We start from the raw sequence: 15,880 nt of genomic DNA on the forward strand, positions 1-15,880 counted from the left end.
TAGTTGTGGAGGCAACCTGCCCCCCTGTGCATCTATCCAGTCATGATGAGGCACAGGGGGCCGGGGGCGGCCGCCTCAGCATCTCCTTGCCTGTCCTGTGCCATCCCCGGCTCCAGATCCTTGGCCCTGGTCGCCATCTCTGGCTCCAGCTCCTTGCCCCTGGTCACGGTCCCCGGCTCCAGGTCCTTGCCCACCTGGGCAGGGGCCTTGCTGTCCCTCCTCTGCGCCAGCCCACCGCTCAGGATCTTGAGGCTCCTTATCTTCTGAGGACGGTAGTTCCGCGGCTTCCCCGGTCTCTCCGGCCCTGGCTCCAGCCCCAGTCCCAACCGCGCCTGTCACGGGGCGGAGGAGCTGGAAGGGTGATAAGCGGTCTCCCTCCCGGTCTGGAGGAGGCTGCCTGCAGCTCTCGGAGAAGATGGCGCACCCCTCTTTGGGACTCCGGTCCCAATTCACTGGTCACTGAAGTAAGCCATTCTCCCACGCGGCCCATCTGGTCTCTGAGATCCATCACTTTGAGCGCCGCCACAGTCCCACAATCTGGAATCCCCTTCGGCAGTACTTCTGTCCCATTTGCCGGTCGTACTGGGACAACCTGCGCCATTCAGTGACGTGCACCAAAGTTACCAACAAGATAGTTTTAGAGAGAAGCAAACCAACTATGTCATTAGAAGGGAAGGTATTGCCTCTAAAGCTCACTTAGTTTAGACACATCATGCGATCAAACTCACTAGAAAAATCATTAATGCTCGGCATGGTCAGCAACAAAAGGAAATGTGGTCGCCAAAGGATCCGCTGACTGGACACAATCAAAGCTGATGCAGGATTGACCATTAACCGACTAAAAGAAGCCGTCAGAGACAGGGGCGCATGGCGAAGACTTTCCTATAGAATCATCGAGGGTCAAACACAGCTGAACTGATGACATCATCATCAGTTTTTAATTACATGTATTTGCATTTTGGGATGAATCAATCAATCAATGTTTATTTATGATCATTCAGACCAAAATTAAAATACAAGCAATTAAAACTAAGACAATTTAAAAAGAGAAAAAATAGTAAAGGTAGGTAAAGGTATCCCCTGTGCAAAGCACCGAGTCATGTCTGACCCTTGGGGTGACGCCCTCCAGTGTTTTCATGGCAGACTCAATACGGGGTGGTTTGCCAGTGCCTTCCCCAGTCATTACCGTTTACCCCCCAGCAAGCTGGGTACTCATTTGACCGACCTCGGAAGGATGGAAGGCTGAGTCAACCTTGAGCCGGCTGCTGGGATCGAACTCCCAGCCTCATGGGCAAAGCTTTCAGACGGCTGCCTTACCACTCTGCGCCACAAGAGGCTCATACGAAAAAACAGTAATAGTACTATATACATTTTAAAAGATCTGACAACATAAAAACTGATGTAAAGATGTTACATTCAATATTTAAAACATAGTTTAAGTTGCCAGTGACAAATGGCTCTTTGTACTTTTGAAATTGGATCAGAGAGAAATTTTCTGATCCACATACATACGATGCAATTTCATGGCGGCAGTGCAAAATTTAGCTGTGCAGAGAGTTATTTGCCTGTCTTTGTCTTGAAGCAGCACCTTGGCTTTCTCCTTCAGGGAAGATCTTGGGTAGGTGTTCAAAATTGGCTGAATAAAGTTACATCTGATGGTATCATAAATGGGGCAGAAGAGAAGCACATGTTCATCTGACTCTATCCATCTGCTGGAATAAGTACAGAGTCACTGAGCAAGAGGTTTTTTTACCTACACAGTTGTAGGTAAAGCTGAGCATCTCGCTTGGGCAAAGGCCCTTCTATGGTTGTTACGTTTTAGGTCTGACAGATATGGGGCTGGAACAAGCTTGAAACGGATCCTATTTGGACATGGAAACTCTGGTGATTTGGCTAGATCACTTTGTCGACTAATTTCATTGGCCCTTTGTTTAATTATGGATTTAGCTTGATCTAGGTGTAAATTGGCTAGCTGTTATTCCATAAAGCCGAGCTGTGATAGTTTGTGCTTCAGTTTTTAGCCAAATTGACTGAAAGTTGTCTCTTAAGATCAAAGTAGACAATTGCTTTGGGTCGTAGGTTAGCTTCAGCCAATAGAGGATCGATAGAGGATTGATAGAGGATCTTATTTTCCACACTTTGCATACCTGTTTCCAATATCACTCTGGCATTTGAAATGCATATGGGGAGCTGGATGATCTTCCTTAGAAATATTGACTGCACCCTTTCCAGTAGCATAACACTAAATATTTTCCCTTGGTTTGATAGAACCACAAAATATTTTCCCTTGGTTGGATAGAATTTGACAATGTTGTTAGCCAAACTTTGGGCTTGCTCAGCAGCGTATTGAAAGTGAGCAGTCCTGGCACATTAAGATTGTAATACAACTCCCAGGTACTTGAACTTACTGACTTATTCAATTTTATAGTTGTCTAGTTTCCAAATAGAGCCTCTTGTGGCGCAGAGTGGTAAGGCAGCCGTCTGAAAGCTTTGCCCATGAGGCTGGGAGTTCAATCCCAGCAGCCGGCTCAAGGTTGACTCAGCCTTCCATCCTTCCGAGGTCTGTAAAATGAGTACCCAGATTGCTGGGGGGTAAACGGTCATGACTGGGGAAGGCACTGGCAAACCACCCCGTATTGAGTTTGCCATGAAAACGCTAGAGGGCGTCACCCCAAGGATCAGACATGACTAGGTGCTTGCACAGGGGATACCTTTACCTTTTTAGTTTCCAAATGTTTGGTTGCCGAAAACCATGACCTTTGTCTTTTGGTAGTTTACTTGGAGTTGTTCTTCGTTACAGTAGCTGCTAAGCCTCCTTAACTTTCTTTTAAGTCCTACTGCAGTTCTGGAAAGTAATACTACATCATCGGCCTAAAGGAGAATAGGAACAGGAAGATGGGCTAAACTAGTTGGATGAAATTCCTTTTCCTGGAATGATTTAATTATACTGTTTATGTAAATGTTAAACGAAGTAGGAGCTAAGATGCATCCTTGTCTAACTCCTTTGGTGACATCAATGGGATTGGTAAGATGACCTTGGTTACTGCGTCTGACCCTTATTGTTATGCCCTGGTGTAATAATTTAATAAGGGCAAGAAGCCGTTGATCAATAGAGGAATTCTCTAATTTCTTCCAGAGGCGAAATCTAGAGGTAGAATCGAAGGCAGCTTTAAAATCAACAAATATGGCATAGAGAGCAGATTTTGCAGAAATGTATTTTTCTGCTAGGTGTTGAATAGTCAAGCAGTGATCAACGGTGGAGGCACCTTCTCTGAAAGAGCTTGTTCGTACCCTATAAGCCCTTCCTGTTCAGTCCAACTTGAGAGCTTCTCTAATATAACTTGTTGGGGATAGGTTGACAGTTTGTAAGATTGTAAGCCATGACTTCTTCGGGTACTTGAATTTTGGTCTGAATTACCGTAAATAAATATTGATTGATTGAGAGAGAGAGAGTTCTGCCAAGGCTTGCAGCTCTTGCAGGAGCTCATTCCACCAGTTAGGGGCCAGGACTGAAAAGGCCCTGGCCCTGGTCGAGACCAGGTGCACCTCCCTGGTCCTGGGACTATCAGCAAATTCATACCTGCAGATCGTAGCACCCTGTGGTTAGCATAATGAAGTAGGCCAATCCATAGGTACGTAGGGCCCAAGATGCATATAGCCTTAAAGGTCTGCACCTATGTGTGGGTGCCGGCTCTTGCACCGCTGCCACCCATCCCCTCCATGCAGTGGTGCAGTGGTGCCATGGTGGTCTGGCCATGGGACAATTTTATTACCCACCATATCTACCTCTATCCCTGCACCAAATATCAAATCAAGGTTATGGCCGGCCTGATGAGTGGGATGAGAAACAAATTGTGAGGACCCCATTGTCCCCATGGCTGACATCAGGTCTGAGCCAAGTCCTGAAAAAGGAGAATCCGCATATACATTGGAGTCCCCCAGGATCAACAATTTGGGGGAACTGCAATGCTCAGGCAGCCACTGCCTCCAGCATTCTTATAAATGTGGGGCACTCTCCTGTGATCATGATACATTTTTCTTCTTTTCAAAAGAACCCAAGACTTACTCTGTATCCCCACCACCACCACCACCACCACCGATCTGAGATGTATCTTGGCCATGGGTGAAGCAAAATAGAGCCAGGAACAACCAAAGTTTCAAAATGTGGGTTAGTTCTTAATTTGTGGACAAACTACAGAATAAAACACAAACTTGAGGGAACCTGGAGGATCTTAGATGAACTGAACTCTTTCTTTTTGGTTCTTGAACAGCAGGGAGAAGCAAGCATGAAGGGACTCCAAGACATTTAAACCTATTTGAAGAATGTGGAAGGGTTTTATATGACACAATGCTATGTTTTCTTCATTGATTTGTTTCTTTGTTGAACAAAGCATATTATTATCAGGCCTATCATATGTATTGCTGGATGTATATCACCCGATCTATTTCCAGCATAGGAAGTAATAATCTTCTCCCCAGGTCACCCAGTTCACCCACGCTCTGGGACCAAAGAAGTGGAGTTGACTGTATGGATATCTTACCTTGTTTTATATATTTATTCTACTTGTATCCTACTGACATCATCTAAACCCCAGAGAACAATATATTATTAATTATAAAGCAAAAATACACCGGCTTTAAAATACTCACAGATATAGGAACCTAAATTTAATGAGAAGGGGAAAATGCATTAGTTTGTGGATTAGTGGGAATTTATACTTCCTAGTGCTACATTACCTGAATATACACCTCCTTCTTTTGCTCAATCAAAAGTATCCATCTTGCTTTATGCAGATGATCCTAATCTTGCAGAGCAGAATTAGCCTTAAAAGCCTACTGAACAACTTGGGCACTTTTTGTGATGAAGAAGTACTCAAAAATTAAGATCTTCAGGAGAAAACTCAAAAAAATTGAATGGAGCATTCTAGGTAAACCAATCGAACAATGCATCTGTAAACCGCTCAGCGAGTGGTATAAATAAAACAGGGGAGGTGGGCTGAGTCCCGGACCGACAAGAATTCCAGCCAGTTGGATGAGGGGCCAATCAAAAGGCATGAAGCCAATTGGACGGCATGAAGTGCTTTCTAATTGGGCCCTCACCAGGACAGATCAGAGTTCCATCCAGTCAGGGGGTGTGAAGCACCTCCCGACACACTCACCCAGCCCAGCCCAGCCAGGAGCAATCTGGAGACATTGCTGCCAGTCTGCTCCTGACTACCGCAGGGAGAGGAGGTCAGTAGGGCTGCCAACAAAGGCCTGGACAGGATGTGCCAGCCCTTTTCATCCCAAGGCTGTCCTAACTGTCATGTCCAACTGTAAATTGCCTCAGAACACTGAAAGAGCTCGTAGGAGGCTGGTGAGTGCGCTCCCTCGCTCCCTCCCTCCAGGCTTGCTGCAAAGGAGCCTCTGACAACTCCTGACTGAGGCGTTTCTGAGAGCAACACAGGAGAGCCTCAGGGCATGGGGGTGGGCATTCCTTTTGAGGGGTGGAATTTCTCCTTCTGCCAAACGGCTGACAGGGAATCCATAAAAAAGCCCCTTCTCACTTAAAATACTACTCTGGCCAGGGATTAGACACATCCAAGCCATGTGTCTTTCTTCTTTGCAACTCTCTGCAGATTTGAGGCCACTGCACAGCGTTATTCTGCAGACAAAACTGGATGCTGTTGCGGAGGTTCTTTTGTCTCCTGTTTCATCTGCACAACAACCCTGTGCAGTAGGCCTCAAGTCTTTCAATCCAACAACAACCTCTGTGGGAGGCTTTAAATATTTCTTCTCTACCAGAACCCTGTCCAAATTATCCCTTTCTGCCTGGGGGGCTGATCTTTATACTATGAAGCTGAGCTGTAATTCCAGGAGCTCTCCAGGTCCCAACTGGAGGTTGGCTACCCCTGGTTTGGAAATATTCCTTGAGTTTTGGAGGTGGGACTTCAAAATCATACAATCATACAAAATTGAGGAGGGTATGCTTCTGGGCCAGAGAGGGGGGGGGAGGAAGCCTTCCCCCTGGCCACAAAAGCACACTTAGCACCTATTGTATTTACAAGTGCAACAGTCTTAGTCCCTAGTCACATATAAATATCTAGGAATTCTGTTCAGTGAAAGCACATCTATCATCAGTAAGAGCAATGGCTTTAAAAACTATAGATCCATAGTCAAGATTTTCTATGCATTGTGTGGGTGTGTGATAAATCCTGCCCTGAAAACATTTATTATGAAAGTTATCCCCTATCTACTTTGTGGGATAGAAATATGGAGAAGGATATGATTGAAAAATTGCACAACGTCTTTCTGAAACAGATCATGGTATTTCTTAAAGGGACCCCAGTAGCCCTTATAAGAATAGAGTTCGGTCTGCCCTCAATGAGAGTAGGGAGAAATTTAATCATACTAAAATATATAAGAAAAGCCAAAGCAATGAATACAAAATAATTCTATTGATAGATCTAGAGTGATTTAGTGTTGACCAGATTTAGCACAATTCAGTCAACATATTTGGTAACAGATGATCTCTTGAGAAGGGGGGGGGCTGAACGCTATCTCCAAGACTGGATTTACCAAATGGATGCTGCAATCAATAGTCATACAATAACTCAGCCAATAAAACCCCCATGGTTCAATAAGGTAAGAACCATAATGGGCAAGGAAAATACTGTATCCTAAATTTTTTTATCTCTCTCTCTCTCTCTCTCTCTGATTGGCATCATCTAGACCAGCATGAAAATAATATTATAAATCATGCTGCAAAAACAGAGGTTTAAAACACCAAGCCTGTGATTCTCTAAGCTTAATAAGAGAGGGGAAATGCATTAGTGTATGTATGTGTGTGTGTGTGTGTGTGTACATATACATATATATATCAAAGTGCCAGCTTTAAACTCATAACAGATATATAAGAAGATACCTGCACTTCTAATTAACTTAAGCATTTAAAAATTTCATAAAGATTATTAGCATACATATTAATTTTAGTCCCTCTAACATAATTTCCCAGATCTGTACTAAGAGCAAAAATAACTCTGAAGTTTATTTAAATTATCAAGTAAATAATGCAGTGCAACCCAACTGAATTCATTTGAACACTTGGTAACCATTTCCTAATTTGTTTGTGAGAATTTCTGTCAAGGGATTTAGCTGAGGACACTTTCCCCATGCAATGAAAATGTGGAACCAGCACTTCCCTAAACTATTCCGTTTTAAACAAATACATGCATAAAAAAGTAATCAAAGAGAAATCTTTTTAAAAGAGGGGAGAAAAGAAACAAAATCAATTATTCTTATCTTAAAAAGAGATGTATTAGATAAGTCCCCACAAAATAAATTTCAAGGGAATTGGATCAAGAAATTGGAATTTAGAGATTCAGAAAGTATATGGCTGATGTGCCCTATCCAGACTAAGATCTCAAACCCCAGCAACAAGTTCTGCAAAAACCATAGAATCATCAAGTTTCTATATAAGTAATTAATGTGAAAATGGATGCAATCAATTCTGCCCAAAGGATCTGACTAGCCAGGTATATTGCGGAAGACAATTAATTTAATATGAACATGCTTTGGCTGCTCATTTAATGGGGGAAAATATGAGGATGCAAAGGCAACTGTGGGGCATCGCACCCAATTGTTTTCCATGTGATACAGTAATGTGAGTGTGGTACTTTCTAGAGTGATATGATAGAGTTCATTGAATGATCCACAGAAGCAATAGAGAATATTGAAAAATTAAATTATCTTCCAAATCCTAAATCTCTCTCTCAATCGAATGCTTTCCCTCTTATTTGATGTGCTTTCTGAATAGTTTTTTCTTTTTGTTGACAAAGCATATTATTATCAGCTCTTCCCCTACACACATATGTATTGAGGATGTATAAAGCCCCCTCTTCTTCCAGGATTGGAATTTATAATCTTCTTCCTAGGTTGCCCAGTTCACCCTCACTGGGACGAATAAAGTGGATTTGACTTTATGGAGTAACTGTATAAGTATCTTACCGTTTTTAATATTTTTATTCTTCTTATATTTTATTCTACCATAATCATCTAACCCCAGAGAACAATATATTATGAATTATGAAGCAAAATTACAAGGGATATAAAATACAGTTATGAGACCCTAAATTTAATGAGGGGAAAATTCATTAGTTTATGGATTAGAGGGACCCGAATATACACCCCCTTCTGTTGGTCAATCAAAAGTACCCATCTTGCTTTATGCAGGTGACATGATCTTATTTCTTGTGGTACTGAATTAGTCTATAAATGCTACTGAGCAACTTGGTCACTTTTTGTGAGAAAGATGGCCTAACTATAAATAATTCAAAAACTTTAGGAGAAAACCCAAAATAATTGCCTGAAACGTTCTAGGTTAACCTATAGAACACATATAAATATCTAGGAATTCTGTGCAGTGAAAGCACATTAAGAGCAATGATATTAAAATCTATAGGACCATTATTAAATTTTCTATTAAATTGGTTGAAAATACCAGGACTAAATACCAGGACTAAAGGCAATTATAGTGCTGACCACCAAACTATTTTCTATGTATCATGGGAATATGAGAGTTGTGCTTTCTACAGTGATATGATGGAGTTCTTTCAATGCTTTCCAGATGCAATGGAAAATGTTATTATTATATGCTTTCTCTCGTTCTCCATCATCTCTCTCTCTCTCTTTCCATCAATCTATCAATCTATCTAAACATGTTCTCCTGAATACTGTGCATTTGCCATGCTTTCTGCATTGGTTTATTTATTTGTTGAAGAGATAGAGGAGATGCTGTTCCACCATACCGAATAGAGCAAAGTTTGGAGGTTTCAGCACCTACATTTCAATCAAATGAAGGAAATTCAACATGTAAAGAAGATTTACAGTGCTTTGTAATAGGAAATATTTTTTTTAATCCGCTTCATCTTGCCCATCTGCACAAAATGTTTCCAATGGATATACAGATAGGACGCTTCCTAATCTTTACTTGCTTATTACTGGGCCATATTCAAATGAAAAACCAAATTATCTAATCCTGGGAGGGAAATGATTGGACATAAATCTTTCTAATACTACCACCAATTGTGGGGCATTCTCTCCTGTCAGCACAGAGCAGAAAGCACAGAATTAAAAGCACTCCAAGACATTTAAATCCATTACAAGTGCTCCAAACGGTGTTAAATGGCTAACAGCCCTTTAAACAAAAACAATGGCAAATATACATACACCCACAAAATGCTTTCCCTTGGGTTACGTAGCCCTTGAGTCAGATGGGGCTATCCTGTGCAAGGACACATATTGAGATCACTTGTTGGTGGAATCTGACACGCAACATTTACATGTGTGAGAACAAAGTATGATGATTCATGCAGCAAAACACAAAGGCTTTAAAATACTTACAGATATTTCTAGATGACACTAAATTTAATGAGAGGGGGGGAAATGCATTTGTTTATGGATTAGAGGGACTTGAATGTACAGCTCCTTCTATTAGTAAATCAAAAGTATCCATCTTGCTTTATACAGATTACATGATCTTAAACTTGCGGACCTGAATAGACAAAAGGTTAATGAACCACTTGGGCACTTATTATGAAGATCAGGGCCAAAGTATAAATTATTCAAAAACTAATGTCTATAGGAGAAAGCCAAATAAAATAGCCTGGAGCATTCTTATTAAACTTATCAAACAATGCAGCACATATAAATATCTAGGAAGTTTAGTTGACCCCTAAGTAACCATTTCCTAATGTGTGTGTGCGTCATTCTGTAAAAGGATTTAGCTGATGATGTTTTCCTAAGCAATGAGAATGTGGAAACATTACTTCTCTAAGCAATTTTAGATATCAATCTTCATATTTCCACCAGAGTTTCCCTATTTGCTCTTACCACTTAGATTAGATTAGATTATTTATTATGGTCATTGACCAGCATCAAAGTATCTGCAGACTACATACATTATTATAGCGTTTTAACAGGACATTTGGCATCAGGGGGTTAACAAAGGCACAAAACGTTAATACAGCATTTTGACACTCAGCATCAACAGTGACCAAAGATTTCCGCACTCTGCTGGCAGTATAGCAAAACTTTGCCACCATGTAAGAGATAGAATATAGAATAGAGCCTCTTGTGGCGCAGAGTGGTAAGGCAGCCGTCTGAAAGCTTTGCCCATAAGGCTGGGAGTTCAATCCCAGCAGCCGGCTCAAGGTTGACTCAGCCTTCCATCCTTCCGAGGTCGGTAAAATGAGTACCCAGCTTGCTGGGGGGTAAACGGTCATGACTGGGGAAGGCACTGGCAAACCACCCCGTATTGAGTCTGCCATGAAAACGCTAGAGGGCGTCACCCCAAGGGTCAGACATGACTCGGTGCTTGCACAGGGGATACCTTTACCTTTACCTTTTAAGAGATAGAATTATCTTTATCTGCAAGCAAGATGTTAATTAGATGATCATCTGTAAGTCCAGGGAATCTTGATAGCAAGGGCAAGATTAAACGGCTTCTGGCAACCTTATAAAAGTCACAGTATAATATAATATGGGCAATTGATTCAGTTACACCTGAATTGCAAGGGCATAATCGGTCCTCTATAGGCACACGTTGCAGTCTTCCATTTAGCAGTGCTGATGGAAATGCATTGAACCAGGCCCTCGAAAAAGCCCATCGAAATTTAGTAAAGGTGATATATGTTAGGTATGGTGCAGTAGAAAATCCCTCCCATGACTTTAGTAACCTATATGGGCTTGGGAGTAGGGCCATCTCATTTTGCAGCTCAATATCCATAAGTCATTGATAGACAAGATGTTTTGCTTGCCTGTGTCCCGTTTCTAATAGATGATCAGGAGCTAAACCAATTTAAAGAAGTTTGTTCATTATTTCTGTACACCAGGTGGGTTGTGGGTTAACTGACAAGAAAGAAGGAATAAGGCCTACAAGTTGAAGATGAATTTTTAGCCAATAGTTATTGTTATCCATGTCCTGGTCTCTACTTTTATCAACCCTGCCTCCTGCCGGAGAACTACATTAGCTGTACACCTTGGAACATTTAAGAGGGCTCTTAGAAAACCTGCTTGAATTTTCTCTAAGGGAGCAAAATTGGAGTAAGGGCCTAATTGGGCACCATATATAAGTTGAGCCAGTGATTTGGCTGAAAACAGTTTGATTGCAGCAGGAATGAAGCCACCACCCTTAGTTCGATAGAATCTTAAGATAGCCGCCGCACTCTTCTGAGCAGCGTCAGCTACTGAGTGAATATGAGCAGTTTGCTTTCCGTTATACTGGAAGATCACACCAAGATATTTGAAGCATTTAACTTGCTCAATACGATGTTGGTCAATATTTTGCCCTGTTGTTAAAGCACATAATTGTTGTTTTGGCATAATTGATAACTAGGTGTTCCTCCTGGCAATGCAAAGCTAAAACTTCCATAGCCCTTTTCAGGCCTATTCTTATCTGTGAGAGAATTATTGCATCATCAGCATACATAAGTATGGGTAACCTTTTGTCTGCAAGTTTAGGGGCATGAATGTCTGAGTTCTTTAGACGTTTGATTAATGCATCAATATAGATATTAAATAAAAAAGGATCCAGAATACAGCCCTAACATACATCTTTCTGTGTAGGGATCGAGTTGGTTAAATGACCTTCTGGGCTGAATCTGACACAAAGACTTGTATTTTTGTGAAGTTTATAAAGTAATAGCAAAAGCCGTTTATCAGTTGTTGAATTGGATAATTTTGATGATAGAAGATCTCTAGATATTGAATCGCAGCAAAGGCCACAAAAAGTGATCTCTTACCAGAATGCACGTACTTGTCAATTAAGTGCTGTAAGACTAAACAATGATCCATAACTGATCTGCCATATCTAAACCAGCCTGTTCTTCTTCTAAGAAACCTTCTTGATCAAGCCAATCATACAATCTTAAACTAAGGTGTTTAGAGTATAATTTACTGATTATGTTAAGGAGACTTATGGGTCTATAATTGGCTGGTTCTTCTCTACTGCCTTTCTTCAGCTTCTCGGCCTTTTGGCTAAGATCAAGTGTAGTATCGCTCTTACCACTTAGAAGATAAGGTCTAACTATAATATTTTTAACTCTATGTATTAGTTAATTTTAGTCTTGTGATTTTAGAATTTAACTTTTATCTTATGTTTTGTATACTCTGTCGATTTGACAGTATTGTGATGGCTAATGGCTAATACAATAAAACCTATCTCTATCTATCTATCTATCTATCTATCTATCTATCTATCTATCTATCTATCTATCTATCTATCTATCTATCTATCTATCTATCTATCTATCTATCTATCTATCTATCTATCTATCTATCTATCTATCTATCTATCTATCTATCTATCTATCTAACTACCTACCTACCTACCTAACTACCTAACTACCTAACTACCTAACTACCTAACTATCAATCTAAGCAATTTCTAAATCTCTTGTCGGTCAGTAACATTTTCTGCAGGGCTTTCTGGACTACCATAGCAATAATCATCTAGAAATAAACATTGAAAAAGTATTCTTGGAGTGTTTGAGGTATATCTGTTGAGCAAGTCAATCAGTTTAAATACCTTAGCCTAATTTTTTATTATAATTATAATAACAAATTATAATAACAAATGAGTATTCCTTAGAAAAAAGTAATTATATCCATCAAAGGGCCCTTGGTTCTGCTGACCAAGTTTTACCATCCAAAAGGTGACAAAAATGGATCTGCTGTTCTAAAAGTATATAACCATAAATTCATTCCCAAGGTGCTTTATTGTATTCCGGTCTGATTAGAGTCCTTTACTAATGGTGTTTGTGCACTCTGCTTTTTAAAGATGTTTAGCTTCCCAGAAGTGTAGCTAATCTTACTATAACTGCTGAAATGGATCAACAACAAATGAGAATGAAGCCTCGTAACAGTCCATCGAGTACTGCCTAAAAATGCATTTTCTTGTTGGTGATGCTGTCAGGATCCTGGCTGCTGCATTCTGGACCAGTTGCAGATCCAATCAAAGTTAAGGGTAGGCCTCCATAGAGCGAGTTGAAGAAGTCTAGTCTTTAGGTGACCATTGCGTGGATCACTGTGGCTAGGTATTCAGGGGCCAATTAAAGGCAATTAATTTGGCTTGGTGAAGGTGGTTGAAGACCAGCCGTGTGGGGAGGGGGAACAAAGTCAATTATTATTATCTACGATATTTTTTTAGACCCCCCCCCCAAAAAAAAGTTTAATGGGAACTTGATTGAGAAATAGGAATTTAGAGACCCAGGAGTTAAATGGCTCCCAATTGCTGTTCCGGAAGAAACTTAAGGATAGGCATGCATAGAGTGAATTGCAGAAGTCTAGTCGAGAGGTGACATCATATTGATCATTGTCACCCCAAGATCCTGCCCTCTCTTTAATCCCTAAAAAGAGACCAGGTTCTCCAACCAGAATAAACACTGAGCCATAGCAAATAATACTCATTACATGAACTCATCTGTACACTTCAGGCCTAGTCTACAGTGAGACAGAAAGCTGGTTTACCCTTCCTGGCCAGAACACAATTTATATCTGTGCCCCAGGCCAGGAATCTGGAAGTGACCATAGATGCCTCACTAACTTTGGAAGACAAGTAATAAGGTGCTGAGACACTAGTATGGCTAAAGAATTATAGCAATATAAAGAGCGGCTGTGGCTCGGCGGGGCCACAATTGACGCGGCTGATGGGCGGGGGCCCAGGAAGACGCGACGACGCTTCTCCAGGTGAGTGTCATTGCAGGAGTGGAGTCAACGCGGCTGGGATGGGACGGGCGCTTTATAAGTGCCATGTGGCCGGAGTCCCCCCTCTTTCAGCCACTGCTGGAGCATGAGGACATTTCCCTCCCACCCTCCCATTGTTACTGTGGAGTTTATTGTCACAGCTGCACAAGGTCAAGTATATGGAGCAGGGACCAGTTTGCGTATTGGGACCTGAGGTGGGGGGTCTCCTTAAGAGATCAGCTGACACAGAACACGGCTTTACACGGCTGGGAAGGCCAGGGGCTCGGAGCCAGGAGGTGGGAATGGTTGCATGTGGTGGACCCCCAGCAGCCATGACTCGCCTCCTCCTGGGGGAAGGTTCAAGGGGCAAGGGATCCTTCCTCCAGGCTGGTAGGAAGGCGGACCCATGGCACCCCTTGATCCCATGTCAGCAGTTGGATGACTGCGTGGGGAATATTCTACACCTCGTGCCGGGCCAACCCCCTGTTTGTTGTTAGTTAATAAAGCTGTGGCCTCGTTCACTCCAAAGCCGACTCGTGTCTTCATTGGCCAAGTCAGCATACGTCAAAGGTTCTTTAATGTCCCAAAAGTCCCAACGCATTTCACCGTAAGACTTTATCAAGGGACATTCAATTAGTTATTATGTCAGTAGGAGCCTCAGTATGAGAAATAATCTCATAACAGAAAGTTGAAATATGATAATAGTTGCTAATCCTAGCTTCAGGCATTCCAGGAGTTTTTCCACCTTCTCCAGGCTCTACTACTAGCACCTTACCTGTCCTCCTAGCACCTGGCCACGGCTATCCATGTGACAGTCACCTCCAGAATAGATTTCTGTAACTCACTCTATGCAGGCGTGCCCTTGTTTTTGATCTGGAAAGTGCAGCTGGGGCAAAATGCAGCTTCTAGGCCCATTATGCACGGCCGCCGAAACGGCGATTTCGGGTCACATGGAAAATGCGGAGGGGGAAGACGCGACGCACACTGGTTATGCACGGGGCGGGGCGCGGCAGCGGCAAAACCCAGAGTAACCGATTATGCACGCGGCGATCCGGGCGCTGCTTCTGGTTGCGCCCCGGTCACCTGGAAGCTGCGCTTTCTTCCGCGTTTCACTGACGCGGCTTTTTCGGCGGCATGCACCGAAGCTGCGGCCAGTTGCGGTCGGCTCCATGCGTTATCGGTGATTTTAGTCACCGCCATTCCACCCCGAATGTGCATTATTTCCCCCGTGCATAATGGGTCCTAGTGTCTTCAAAGGAACACCTTGGAGGGCCCATATTCAGCAATGGAGAATGTTATTATTATATGCTTCCTATGCGTAACTCTGCCATTTGCTGAATCTCTCTCTCTCTCTTTCATCGTTTATCATCTCTCATCTATCTAAAAATATTACCCTGAAAACTGTGTATTTCTGCATTGATCTATTTATTTGTTGAGAACGGTTACAGTGGATGAGCAACAGGGTTGTGAGTGTCCTGCATTGTGCAGGGGGTTTGACTAGATGACACAGGAGGTCCCTTCCAACTCTATGATTCTATGATATAGAAGGAGAGCAGAAGCTGCTCCATAAATCCCCATGGAGCAAGGTTTGAAGTGCTCAGTGCTGACATTTCAATCAAATGTAGGATGCTCAACGTGTAAAGAACATATACAATGTTTTGTAATACAAAATAGTTTTTACTTTTTGGTTGAATCTTGCTCATCTGCACAAAATATTCTTAATGGAGATACAGATAATACATTTCCTCAAAAGCCAAATTGTTACTTTTTTCAGTTTCCCACTTTAATATGAAAACCAAATTCTCTAATCCAGGGTGGGAAATGATTGGATATAAATCTTTCTAACCTGAGAGCATTATCACCACCAAAAGTAGGGGCATTCCCTCCTGTGAGCAAGAAGCAGAAAGCAGGGGTTAAAAAGGACTCCAAGACATTTAAATCCATTACAAGGGCTCTGAAGAGGATTAAATGGCTAACAGTCCTTTAACCAAAAGCAAAAGCAAATACATGTGCACCCAAAAAATATTTGTATGCTTTTCCTTGGGTTAGGTAGCCCTTGAGTCAGATGGGGCTGTCCTGTGCAAGGACAAATAATGAGAACATTCGGTGAAATCTGACAGGCAAGATATACCCGGGCGAGAATAAAGTATGATAATTC

At 42.0% G+C, this 15,880-nt stretch overlaps 1 pseudogene; it reads left to right on the plus strand.

Annotated features, from left to right (window-relative positions):
* Positions 1–11,995: 11,995 nt before the first annotated feature.
* LOC143839183 (U2 spliceosomal RNA) lies at positions 11,996–12,132 on the plus strand (annotated as a pseudogene).
* The last annotated feature ends 3,748 nt before the right edge of the window (positions 12,133–15,880 follow it).

The sequence above is a fragment of the Paroedura picta genome, chromosome 5 (assembly GCF_049243985.1).
Source record: "Paroedura picta isolate Pp20150507F chromosome 5, Ppicta_v3.0, whole genome shotgun sequence".
NCBI lineage: Eukaryota > Metazoa > Chordata > Lepidosauria > Squamata > Gekkonidae > Paroedura > Paroedura picta.